This window comes from Amblyomma maculatum, unplaced genomic scaffold, assembly GCF_055883805.1.
Source record: "Amblyomma maculatum isolate TAMU_Amacu unplaced genomic scaffold, ASM5588380v1 scaffold_13, whole genome shotgun sequence".
Lineage (NCBI taxonomy): Eukaryota > Metazoa > Arthropoda > Arachnida > Ixodida > Ixodidae > Amblyomma > Amblyomma maculatum.
Window position 1 is genome coordinate 14,582,972 of NW_028146738.1, and position 12,956 is coordinate 14,595,927.

General features: G+C 44.5%; 1 long non-coding RNA gene across 2 annotated transcripts; it reads right to left on the minus strand.

Moving 5' to 3' along the window:
- Window positions 1–1,171: 1,171 nt before the first annotated feature.
- Window positions 1,172–12,338, minus strand: LOC146172265 (uncharacterized). Of its 2 annotated transcripts, none has more exons than XR_014702568.1 (4): window positions 12,056–12,338; window positions 10,168–10,402; window positions 7,152–7,330; window positions 1,172–1,344 (listed from the first exon to the last, which is right to left on the minus strand). It is a non-coding gene; the product is annotated as an uncharacterized LOC146172265 (long non-coding RNA). The 2 variants fall into 2 exon arrangements; XR_014702567.1 differs by having other exon boundaries at window positions 10,287–10,402; window positions 12,056–12,327.
- Between the last annotated feature and the right edge of the window lie 618 nt (window positions 12,339–12,956).

Consider the following 12,956-nt stretch of genomic DNA (forward strand, 5'->3'; position numbering starts at 1 on the left):
GTGCTGTAAGCGGTAAAAAGAGGCTAATAAATGACGCAGCTGGTGATACTCAATTGCAGTGGCTGACAAACGAGTTCACTTGCTTATAAAGCACCCAAGAAACTTCTAAAGCATTAAAGAAGGGAACTTTCACTGAGGAAATGTTTCAAGGAATTCTGTTCATCACGAGTCTACTGTACAAGTTTTAGAATACCTCCTGGGGAATGGTGTCGGCTCCGCCCTCACCAGGAAACTCAATAGCGACCCCATTCAGGCTCTCTTAGGGAAAGTAAGGCTAATGTGCGGAAAGAACGAGATGCTAGACGCAAGGGCCATAACAGCGGCACTTGACCACGTTGTCAAGACGGAAGTTTCATCTTGGAGCAAAATCAAGGCAGCTTTCGTCAATGCCGAAGAAATCATTTCTGCTTGGCCGCAATCAGTAACCGAAGAAATGAAGGAATTGTGGTGGCATCTCCTGTCATCCCATTACCCACTGTCACATATTCAGGTTTAGCTTACGTCGATGAATACATTGATAAGTTAATCAGTGACTTCGGGTGTGACGCTTGCACTATCTTGAAACTAGCTAAAGAAGCAGCCTCATGTACACCCTTCTACGAGGACAAGAATTATAGTCAACACCGCTTATCCTTCGTTGAAGGACAAGGGGTGTTGACTATATTTTATTCCTCGTACATGATAAATTTTAGACGCTGATTATGGCATCTTTGTATAAACCAAAGGAGTGAAATGTCAGGACCTGCCGGTTGCATCTGACGCGGGCTCGACAAAGAGCGAGTGCGTTTCCTTTGCGCATGAACGGCGGTAGCAGAGGCACAGCAGTGGGGCGGTGGCGACCCCACCGAGGTGCGGCGGGAGGTCAAAACAGACCCCACTAGGTGAGGCCGTAAGAGAAGAGAAGCGCGCTCTCCCTCGAGACCGGCCTTGGTACAGCACACTGAATGGTGTGTCATCTTGTGTACCACATATAGTTACAGTTCATTGGTGAAGAAAATACAGAATGCTGGTAGTGCCCCTATTTTCCCTGATGGCTAAGGAGCCGATGCTGTATTTGCTAACCTGCTAAGTGATATACTGAGCATGCAAGCTTACAGCTTCTGTGCATCCAGGTAGCAGCAGAAATGGCTCACCTACTGAAGCACGCACTGAATAAGCAGCATATAGAAAGTCGAGCTCAGATTCCAGCTTTATTGGAATCATCGGCAACTGAGATTTTCCTGCGATGTCCTTGCCGGCTGGCCTCAATGAAGAAGCGCCGCAGATGTTGACGGCATGACTGAATTTGTACTTCATCAGGCACATCTGTTTTCGGATGTTTTGCTATGTACTGCATCAGACAATCTGAAAAAAAGAAAACACATGTATCTTTTCAATTCTCCTTCATCAGCCCATGCCATACACAAATAGATCTTGCATATGGCTATGCAAGTGGTAGTACACAAAAATAGCAAAATGAAACATGGCAGTTCCATTTTGACACAGCCCTGTAGCACTGTGCATGTTAGAACAGTGGTTTTCAGCCATTGGACCCCTTGAGATGGGGGGGAGACGTTTCGATAGCAGGTCACACAAATTTGAGTCAAGGCTATAACTTAGCCTCTAAAAGGCATGCACTTGATAAGCCACACCATGGCCTGCAGAGGAGATGGGGGAGAGGCAACATGCTGGCACCGGTGTGCATGCTGCTGAAAGAATTTGGCTCCTCGCAGCACTGCGCAGCTCGCTTGGTAGATGCTTTGCATAGATGCCCAGCCAGCAGTGCAGCCCAAGTTTCGAGTTTCAAAGATGCCGGCGTCAACGAACCTGGTAAACTGTAAACACTCTCTCGCTTTCTACCTCTCGAACAAGCTCTCAATTTCTGTAGTCCTGAGTTTATTTCGCTTTGAGAAACTGCATTTTGCTTTCAACCTCCATGCTTAACATTTTAACCCACTGCAAAAAAAACCCACTGCAGTAATGTTTAACAGCCTCGGGAAGGAATAGCAGTTTACCAATAGGTAGCGAAGTACTAAAAGTAGCAAGAATATATATACTTAGGACAGGCAGTAAGAACAGATCTAGACAACGAAAGGAGAATAACGAAAAATATGATGGGATAGGGTAGATTTGGCAAGTACTCGCAGATAATGACTAGAGCTGAACCAGGATAATTCGAATTATGGTTCCATCAAACTCGTGGAATATCCCCTTGAAGACTCCATGCAAAAGTATAGGGAAGCTGCGTCGTACATCGAACTCCAATTTCACTGGTCCTTCCCCAAAGACTATCGCATCACCATCGGCAATTTGATGCGCGACGTTTTTCGAGCCACGCGCGGGAGGAATAAGAGAGAACAGTTTGACGACGGCTGATCTAGAACAGCGCCGCGGCCTTTCCCCAAAGACGCGCGCCTTCAGCCCACCGCCGTGAAGTGTCACTCATGCGGTTAGCACTTTATATTTATATCTGGGCCATAGCAGCCGCTTCTTGATGGATGAAAAAAGCAAGGTGCCCCTGTGCTGTCCGATATCAGTGCCCATTAAAGGGACACTAAAGAGAGAAAGGAAGTGGGTTTGCATCGATAGAATGCCAGTTCCTGATTACAAAAAAACCACTCTTACTGAAAACAGAGCTGTTATAAGGTAGTAAAGAAGAATAACAGAAATACAGGTATCGCCACCACAGCCAAATGGCCGAGGCTCGCAACTACAAATCATGTGACGCGCTAGGGATCCCGGAGGCTGACAAATGCGAATTACGTTGCATGCTTGAATGCGGTAGTACGTTTTTTCTCAAACATGATAACACGCTTTTATCATACGTAAACGACGGCGAAAAGGCAACGTAAACGTTGCAAGGCAAATACAAAAATATACTTGGAGGCGCCAGTTTTGGTTATGTTTCGGCTCAGGCATTTCGTGCGCACTCGGATAGTTTGTTTGAACCTGCAGCGCCTGGATTACGAGCTTGGAGCAGCAGATGCGCCTTGATGGTTCCCATTTGAGCATTCGGAGGCACGAGCGAGCGAAATCCGCTACCGCCGACACTCTCCTTCGTTCACACTTCTGCGCCAACATATCGCCGCCGTTGCCGCTTCGACTGCGACCTGACCGCTTGACTGCAGCTACGTGCGCCACGAAAAGCATACATATGCTAAGTACCGAAGGAAAAACGCATTATCATTCAATTGTTCACTAAATCATGGCTCATCTGACCAACATATACTGCGTCAACAAGACCTTCAACGTGCTATTTGCAGGCGCCGTAAACAAAAGGAGCATACTTGCCGCTCCAAGGAGAGCGTCGATATATTGCGCTCGTCGCCCGGCGAAAAAAAAGGGCCTCGGGCAAAAATTAAAAACTAAAAATAATGAAGCACCAGAAATACATTACAAAAGGTTAAAAAAAAAGATATGTTAAAAAAAAAAACCGCGGTGAGACTCGAACTCGCTACTGCTTGCTCCGTAACGTCCGGCGCTAACCGCTCGGCTACGCAGCGCCACAAGAACCTTGGAAATATTTCTTCTTTTTATGTCATGGCCCCATTTACAATAAAGTGTTTCTGCTGCCGGTCTAAAACATTACAACTTCTTGATCATCGGCGCATGCTGCCTGCTCTCACGTCTTGCAACTAATGTTCTGGATGCCTATGCGCACTATATTGTGCACTGGATCCATTTTAACATGTGGAATTTCACAGCGCTGGCAAATGTAGTGGCGCCGGTACTTCGGTCATGTTCTACTACCGTGGACGTAATTTTCGCTGAACACGGAGCTGTAGCACAAACCTTGAAGGAAAAAAGTGCGCCGAAGCTTCAAAACTGACAAGCGCAGCAGCGAGGACACTATTTTGCTGGTAACTAAATTTTATTTGTATGTAAACATGTCAGGAAGCGTTGCGATGACCGAGGGCTCGGTTTGTTTATACACAGTGCAAGAAGGAGCGCAAAAGCTTGAGAAACATGTAAAGTATTGTGCATTACAAGCGCTCTATGTTTTTTTTTTCTTCCTTTATGGGCCCATCGCTCGGTAAATTACTCTCTTCATCGTTTTATTTCGGCTGAGGCCGTCATTGCGAGTACGCTGTTGCCAAGTTGGCCCTTGAGAGATGCGACGCCGCGGGCCGCGCCGGCTTGCTAGCTATTACGGAGTCTCCGCTTACGTCATAGTGTGCGTCACTCAACTCCAACTACGTAGTTGGAGGCCACAGTTTGAATTCGACCGGCGGGAACAAGAAAAAACCTCAACTTCTTATCGCAATATCTCAGCAATTATTAGATTTTTTGCTGCCGGATATGCGGCGACAGTGTCACCAAATGTAGTTTATTAGATTTTCATACCACCTTTGGCTGTCTTTAGTGTCCCTTTAAAGAGCCCCAGGTGGTCGAAATTTCCTGAACCCGCCACTATGGTGTCTCTCATAGCCTTAGCCACTTTGGGACATTAAACCTAAAGAGCCAAACCAAACTTATATCTCGCGATATAACAGGTAGAAAATGCAGAAATGCAGTGAACCATATTTTTTGCATAAGTATGTTTAATTGCTTAACTATTGTATTGGTCATAACTGAAGGCCAAAGGGTTGCTGAAATATAGTCACAAAACAGTTCACTTCTGCCTCTTTATTTGGTATTGTTCATTTCAAACATGCATTCCATGTTTGTTCTAATTTAACAGAACTTTCTATGTGCTTTTGTATACCATAGCTGAACAGTTTGCACACACGGGCAAGACAGCCAGCAGACATTAGGTGCCGCCCCTTGGTCAATGCAAGGTGTGTCATTACAACTCAGGCTGCTTCAGACCAAGTGGATCACCACCACTAGTCACATTAGACTATTGCAGCAGACACTCAAAATTATGCAAAGTTAAGGCTGGTGCACAGCCTACAAAATTCCATATCATGCACTAGGCAGAAGCTGATGTTCAAAAATGCTGCATAGGGTCAAAAGAAGGTGTACATTAACTTAGCCTGACAGTGGTGCAGCACTCTATGTCAGAAACATCTTCACCTCAATCCACAATTTATTGTTGCTTGACAGAGTGAACATCTTTTTTTATAGTATATGGCTACGCAAGCTAAAGTAAGTAGGCTGGTTGGTTTATAAAAGAGCTGTGAAGAAGGGTCTAGGGCAAGTTGGAGTTTGCAAGCTGAGCCAATATTTTGACAAGAGAACTTCTCATCTGGGCAGTTCAATCATTACTGCAGGGTTTAAATGCACCTTTGCTTCTGTACGAAAGCCAGGTAGGGAAGAGGGAGGGCTAGAAAGAACTCTGAAAATCAAGTACCACCAGAATGTCATCCTTCTGAAGACCACCAACGAATTCACTGCGCAAAAGGTAGCAGCAGTTACCTCGTTATTCATTCAAGCCAAAACTCATATCATCCAATCTTGCATGATGGCCCCCGTGAATTCATACCGGGACGTAATTCACGAAACTGGGAAAGGTCTTTCGGAAACCGAACATTTATAAACTCTTCAACCGCGGCATGCGACGATCCTTTCCACTTGCATGATGAGAAAGACCAAGTCAGTGCTAATAACGTTTGAAGGCACCCATGTACCTTGACAAATTCTGTTCTGCCATGTCTTGTACAGATGCAAGCTTGAAACAGGGCTAGAAGTGAAAGAATATTTCCTTGGGTATCAATTTCTATGAGCCTGCAACCTGTGACAAGGTGACCTAAAACAAAAATAAAGAGTGGCAGCAGCAGGATAAGCTACAAGATAACCACCTGAAGCAGGTTGGATTATGACACCTGTTTCTTGAAAGGGTACAGACAGGCATCGTAAAGCGATCTAACAAGATATATGGCCACAGGGGAATACTGAGCTTTCCAGAAGAGGGTAATAGAAAAAAAAAAGCAAATCAGAGTAGACTACACCTGCCTAGCGAGACATTATCTGAAGAAAAGGATTCAAGTGGAGCCAAAGCAGTGGTGACAAGGAAACGTGTTTAGAAAAACACTTGCAGCTTTGCTGTTGCCTGAAGAAGAAGAAGGGGAAGGGGGGGGGGGGGGGGGGGGAAGGTAGTGGATTTTACACATGCTGAGAATAAACTGCACAATTAATGCTTTATGGGAGTGTTGTCCCTGCTAACTATAGTGCAGAGGGAATGTATGTAAGGAATTCTAATTTTCCTTTCGAGATATTTGCACTACAGTAATCCCTCGTTATAACGATATCGTTTTATTCGAAATATCTTTCGGTCCCGACCCAAACGCATTCATTTTAAGCCGCATTACTCGAAGTGCACGAAGAGCTTGACCCGCTTACAGCGAAGTGGCGAGCGGAGGCATCGCCGAGCGGCAGCGATGCTTTTGCGCATACAGGCGCGACAGCATGAGGCAACAATCCCTGGAGATGTGTCATGCAATGGCAATGCCAATGCCTGTCGTTGCTGGTGGCGCACACCGCACGGAACGATGGGACTCGGGACTGCGCTACTACACTGCGATGCCGACTTCCATTGCAAGCAGTGACTTTCTCTTGCTCCTTTCGAAAATTAACAATATCTAGCCAGACTATCTTTTTGTTTCCTTTACTACCCTACCAAGCTTTTACTGAATTGTCTCAATGCACTCATATGCACGCATCAGACGAAGGGAGCATCTGCAGGTCCTTCGCTCAAACCGGACTACGAAAACAACCTCCCCCCCCAAAAAAAAGTCAGAAGTTGAGTACCCCTTAAACCTGCTTTAAATGCTGAGTCATTATCTACCTTGAATTATACCTTTTTCTGCTACTGCCACTTTTTATTTTCGTTTTCAGGTCACAGGGTTCACCGGTTCCAGGCTCATAAATTCATACCCCGAGGAAACATTCTTTCACTCCTTGCCTTGCTTCTTTCTTCTCCCTCCCTAGCTTTCGTTCTTCTGAGGCAAAAGTGCATTTAAACCCTGCTAGTTATGATGGTGCTATCCAGACAAGGACAAGTCCCCTTGTCACAACACTGGCTCAGCTTGCGAACTGAGGCTTCTCCTCTACCCTTCTTCAGTGCTCTTTCATACTCTGAGTCATCTTTCTCAAATTCAGCCTTGCTTGGTTCATGGGGTTTAAAGCACCAAAGTGGCTCATGCTAAGATGATCTAAGTACTAAGTACATATCCTAAAATACTGAAAATATATTCAGTATAATAGAATTTCTACTGGGAAAGTTCACTTACTTTTGAATATGCCGACTAAAATGGCATGGTGTGCTCCATGGTAGTTGAGCCTGCAATGTAGCAACAGGCTTCCGCAGTTAGGCTCTGGACAGCAGCTCTTTCACGCATCCAAGGTGTTCCAGCAATTTCCAGGACCAAATCGGTGTTGAGTGGCACAAGCAGCCCAGCCATAACCACACCTGCAGTTATAAAGGTGGCTCTCAGGCACATTGCAAGAATGATACAGAAAACTTAATAGCTTGAAAATGCCATGCACAGTGGGTTCATAATGTAGCAGCTTTTCTATAGGCATAGCTAATAATGTGCACTTACAATGCATACAGGAAGAACCCGAGATTATTCTGACAGAACAGTGCAGTAACCACAATAATAATACATCCTTTCTTTATGGCCCTTCCATGTTGAATACATCTGGATGCTTGACCCTCTCAATGTTTTTTTTTTATAATTTGCAGCATTTACTACAGTCAAAAGCCATTTCCCTATCTAGGGGTTAAAGATCCTATCATGTGATAGCCTTTTGAATTTTTCTGACTACTGTACGACTGTATTCATGGAAAACTCAGTGGCTATGCAGCGAAGGCTACACAAGAAAGGGAAAGAAATAGGCTTTTGCCCCCATACTGTCGGGACAGCAAAAAACCCGCACCATCCTCTCAACCTCCCCTCATCACCTCTCCCCTGAACAACCCACTGTCAGTGGCATGGAGACAAAGGCTGGACTCATTCCCTTTCTTGTGTAGCCTTCGCTGTCAAACACAAGAAAGTTGTCAGGGAGTTAAGTGTCCATAAAAATAATAAAAACCTTTAAAATTTCTGAAAAAAAAAAAAAAAAAAATGTACATGAGCTGTACTTCTATATTATGCATGAAGAACTTGTCACTGCAAAATCATTCATTATCGATTAAGGTTTTTTTTTTTTTTTTTTTCAGTTCAAGGTGTCATCTTTAAGCTTTTAAAAACTCAGCTCGAAATATCTAAGTATTATGAAATCTTTAGCCAGAACATTTACTACTCCAGGATGATCTAGATCTGAGCTAGTTGTTTCATGTCAAAGTTGAAGCTATAGCCTAACAGAAAAAGACACAAGGAATACGAAAGTACATGAGGCTGACTAACAACTAATCTTTGTTCAAGGATGCAGAAGAATATGAAAGCAAAAGGAAGAGGGTAAAGAAGTGAAGGGCGTTAACACGAAAAATGCACTCAGTTGTCACAAATGAAATAAATGAAGGCAATGCCGCAGGATAAGAGCAGAATATAAAGAAGAAAATGTATGAACATGGGTGCTGTAAATGGCCAACCTGGAAGAGATTAAATCTAAAACCAATGCGTGAAGAAATGTGGCTAAACACAAGCGACGACAACAAAAAAAGGGGGGGGGGGGGGGGGGGGGGGAAGAGGTTGGGGCGGCTAGAAGCACAAACAAGAAAACCAACTTAGTCAAACACTAGGGCACTAAAAACTTGTAGGACTGTCCAAGACATTTCTGCTCTTTTTCAGTAGGTTCCACAGAGGCCATGCTAATAGTCATTAATTGCCACTGCTTCCAGCACGTTTTGAGTTACCTGGGTGCTCTTCCTAGCCAAGCAGGTCAGCTCGTGCACCAGTGGGCAGATCCTGTGGGCTTGCAATGCTTGCAGTGCTGAGATGTATGCCCCCCTAAGCGTTTTAATGTGCTCAAAGGTTAATAATATTGAAAAGGTGCCCAGGTGCGATATGCGTGGTTGTGAAGTGGTGTTGGCTTCAGGTTTCCCATCTAGTGTGGTAAAGTGTACGTAAAACAGATTGGTAGGTGCTATAATGAACGAGCAAAGAAGCACGCAAGGTATTCCAACAATGCTTCTCGGGAGGGGGGCATTTGTCTCAACACTGCAAGCATTGGGAGCCCACAACAAGAATGTGCAGTGAATGCAGGCAGCGCTGGAAGCGGTGGCAATTAATGACTACGGGGATCTTCATCAGCACTGTCTTGTGGCACTCGTCGAAAAGAAGAAATACCTCGGACAGTTGTACAAGTTTTTAGCACCCTAGTGCTTGACTAAGTTGGCTCTCATTGGTGTCTCCAGCCATCACCGTTCCACCCACCGCCCCCCCTTTTGTTATCGCGGCGCTGGTGTTTCAGCCGCGTTTCCTCACATTGGTTTTAGCTTTTAATCTCACGCACGTTATTTTTTTGTGTTAATAATGCCCCACATTCCCTCTCCCTTTCACGTTTATATTCGTCTGCACCCTGGAATAAGGATGAGTTGTTGGTCAACCTTGTGTCTTGTTGCCTTCCATGTGAGTGTGTTTTTCTGTTAGGCTATAGTTTCACCTTTGATATGTACTATTCGGGAAGAGACTATTTCCCCTCAGTTTCAATAAATAACTTACATGAAAAACACCAAACGTGCAAGCATTCTGTAGTGTACTGAGTATTCAGATGAAAATTACACACTAAGAAAATTACATGCGCACACAGAAAACACGAAGTTTGCTTAAATTTGACATGATGTGTGACTGCTCATGCACATTTCAGGTTTAGAATCAAAGCTCATGAAGTCATGAACCTGAGAATAAAGAAGTTTGGCCTCAAAAAGCTGAACTGTAGCCAGCATATGTATTTGTCATTCAACTTTATAAACACCATGAATCCACATTCGCTCCTCCTTTCCTAAACTTTGTTTCAAGCAGGGAAAAAAAAAAGGGAGCACGAGCAGTCACACACAGCATGTAAGGTTGACTAGATAAGCAAACTGTAACATGTTCGGCTGCAGACACGAGCAAAATGCAGTTGCAGCGTTACAGCCTTGTCAAGAGTACACTCCCTCAGAAAGTCGAAAACAACTTGTATCAAACTGCACTCCAGCTGTCGTCAGCCACCACAAATATGCTGAGGCCTTGTCTCAGCTCCAGTGGCCAACACTTTGCAATGCCTGCGTCAGTTTAGGGCACGCTGCTGAGCATTCGGGTTAAGCATGCTGATGGCCCTAACAAAAGTAACATGATGCAATTGAGGCTCACAATAACACACCTGTACAAATAACGATGACCCAGCAAAACAGCACTGTCAGGTCAGCTGGCACTGTACCATGTTACAGACTGGAGTAGCGATGTGCCCAGAAATGAAAGTAGCATCCATGCAGTGCAGACCTTGAATGGCTGGAAAGTGCAGCTTCCAGCATGAACCATGCCTGCAGTCTTTGTTACACAAAGATCCAGCTATGAAGCTTGGGAGACGGACTCCATCAGATGCCAAGTTTTAACACCTGCATGAAGATGTATGGTAAAATTGGTGCATTTTTTTGCCTTTATGTCAGATGAAATAAAACTAAACAAGGCAATATAGCTGCACCTAAAGGTATATTTCATATGGCAATAAAGTTTTTCTAGTCCTGCAGCAATATCAGTATGGCAGAGAGACAACGTGCTGGGTCGATAAAGAAAATTAACCTCAAGCAAGATAGTTAAACGCATTAGTACTGGCTCCCTACAAGGAAATTCAAATTTCACATTCACACAGAGGTTATTACAAGACATTTTCAGGCTGCTGCGTGGCGTACTACTAATGTGCCGCATGGCCTTAAACTTGTTTCCCCGCATTAAACTCCGAACTGTGAATTTTTTCTTTTGTATCCCTGTATGTGCCAGAGCACCGAACGAAGGTTGAGAGGATGCCTCAGTTTGCAAGTCGAGCCACAGTTCTATAAAGAGGACTTGTCTTCATTTGGGCAGCTAGACGAAGACAAATCCACCTGTCGAAACATTGGCTTGGGTTAGGATCTGAGGCTCCCCTTCTACCCCTGTTCAGTGATCTTTTAAACTGTGCAGCCACCCTGTATGTGCCAGGCATTTGTCGAGACCTTACCGCAGTTCCTTAAGTAGTTTTCTACGCTCTAAACGCCACTTTCTTGAGATTAGCAAAATCTAATAGTTTGTTAACCGGAACCAGCACACTACACTAATGTTAGTTTGGCACAGTCTTAAAATAAATTAATCTCCAAAGGTGAATGCATAATTAAATTTTGTGCTATTTGGTTCAGGCCTTTGTCATAATCCTTTTTCTCACCTACCGTTATTTTCTACGTATAATGCCTCGTGTAAACCTGCCCATAGCCCAGAATTCCATGTTTCAGTGTTTGCAAATAAATATATACGTAGTGTAGCAACAAATCATTACCACGAGAGTGCACCCGTCAGTTTATAGTACACAGCCACGTGCCAATGCTAAGGTGCATACTATGAATGAAATTACTACGATTATTAGGATAATTTTTCCAATTATAAACATACGAATTCTGAAATATGTTAGCAGTAAATAAAACACAAAGTTCTGGTAACCGCGGTTACCAAGTGCCAGCTGCAGTTGTATTGAAAACCTACCGCTTCCATAAAATCATTGCGGAGGTAGCCGACTCACCATTCCTTCAAAATAAAGAAAATGAGTTCACGTCCTGACAAAATATTTCGTCCTCAGCTTATATCGAGTCGAATTTAGCACGCTGCTTCTCAGTACGAGCCCTCACAAGCCGCCGAGTTGTAGTACGCGTTTGAGGCTTTATATGTGGCTATCGTCAACGCGGTGTTCAGAATCGCTCACTGGGGGTCTCTCAAGAAGCGCGACGCAACAACTCATGTTCCTGCATAAATAGATACGCGCTGTAAACTAGCTGTGGCCCTCTCCGTTTTTATTCTTCATACGCTGTCAAAATCAATCCCTGCTAATTCAATGTAGCCCACAACGGTCGCTCGAGAAATTGCACGTGCATTTCACTCCGCGACGCGCGATCCAAAGTCTGTAATTTCCACATTTGTACAATGCGCTGTGTCAGATTCGCTTTTTCATTTTTGCGTCCAGTACCCTAGAGCCCAGCAAGAATGGAATGCGAGCGGAAAATCAAACCAACGGGCAAAATACTCACCGGCTTTGCAAGTGATGACAGCACCGCGCTCGTCCTTACGTCGTTACTTTGCTCCGAAGACGCTGGACGTGCGCCCGGGAAAAGTGGCCATCTTCAGATTCAACCGTACATACATCTTACAAGCATAAAAGCTTACGAGCAGTGTATTTGCAAACAGCAAAGCTGCGTACACAGAGAGTACCGCGGCTGCCGCGGCCGTTGCGCCCACCTACGTCGCAAGCCCATTTTTCGACCACATTTTTCGTGACCGGTTCGCCAAGTGGCCGTTAAGTGTCTCTTACTCACTCATCTTTTTTTATTTATTAACTTCTCCAATGACTTACTATTTATGATATTACGCCTTTTCGACACCACTCAATATTTTAACATTATTTAAAAGCTAATGGGTTCAAAATTAGAAACAATTACTATTTCTCACTGTTTCTTTTATTTTAGTGTATGGTATGCAGCGCTAACCGACAGCGGTAAAATTATGAACTAAACTGCAAGCTACAGACGGCACGCTTTGAGAGGGATAATCTTGTTACGGTGGGTTTGGCAATCCCCGGTCAGCTGATTTTTGATCGCACCCGTATAAAATGTGTAAACGTTTGTGATACTCTGAGTGCAACGTCGCAAGTGACAACTGAAGCAACCTGCCTTGCCGTCGGAACACCAAGAAGCTTCATGGCGTGTGACAAGCTGTGTACGTGCGCGTGTGCATGTCGTGTCAAATGAGGCTATAGTCGTGTACGATCAGCCTCAAGCATGCCACGCTAGCCACGCGAGAAGCATCTGTGTTTGTAGATAATCCGTGTTTCAGCGCGCGAGCGCACGTTTCGTACGATCGGCCACAAGCGTGCCATTCATTAATAAGCCGATGCGAGGAACCCCCGTGTTTGTAAATAAATAAGCCGTGTTT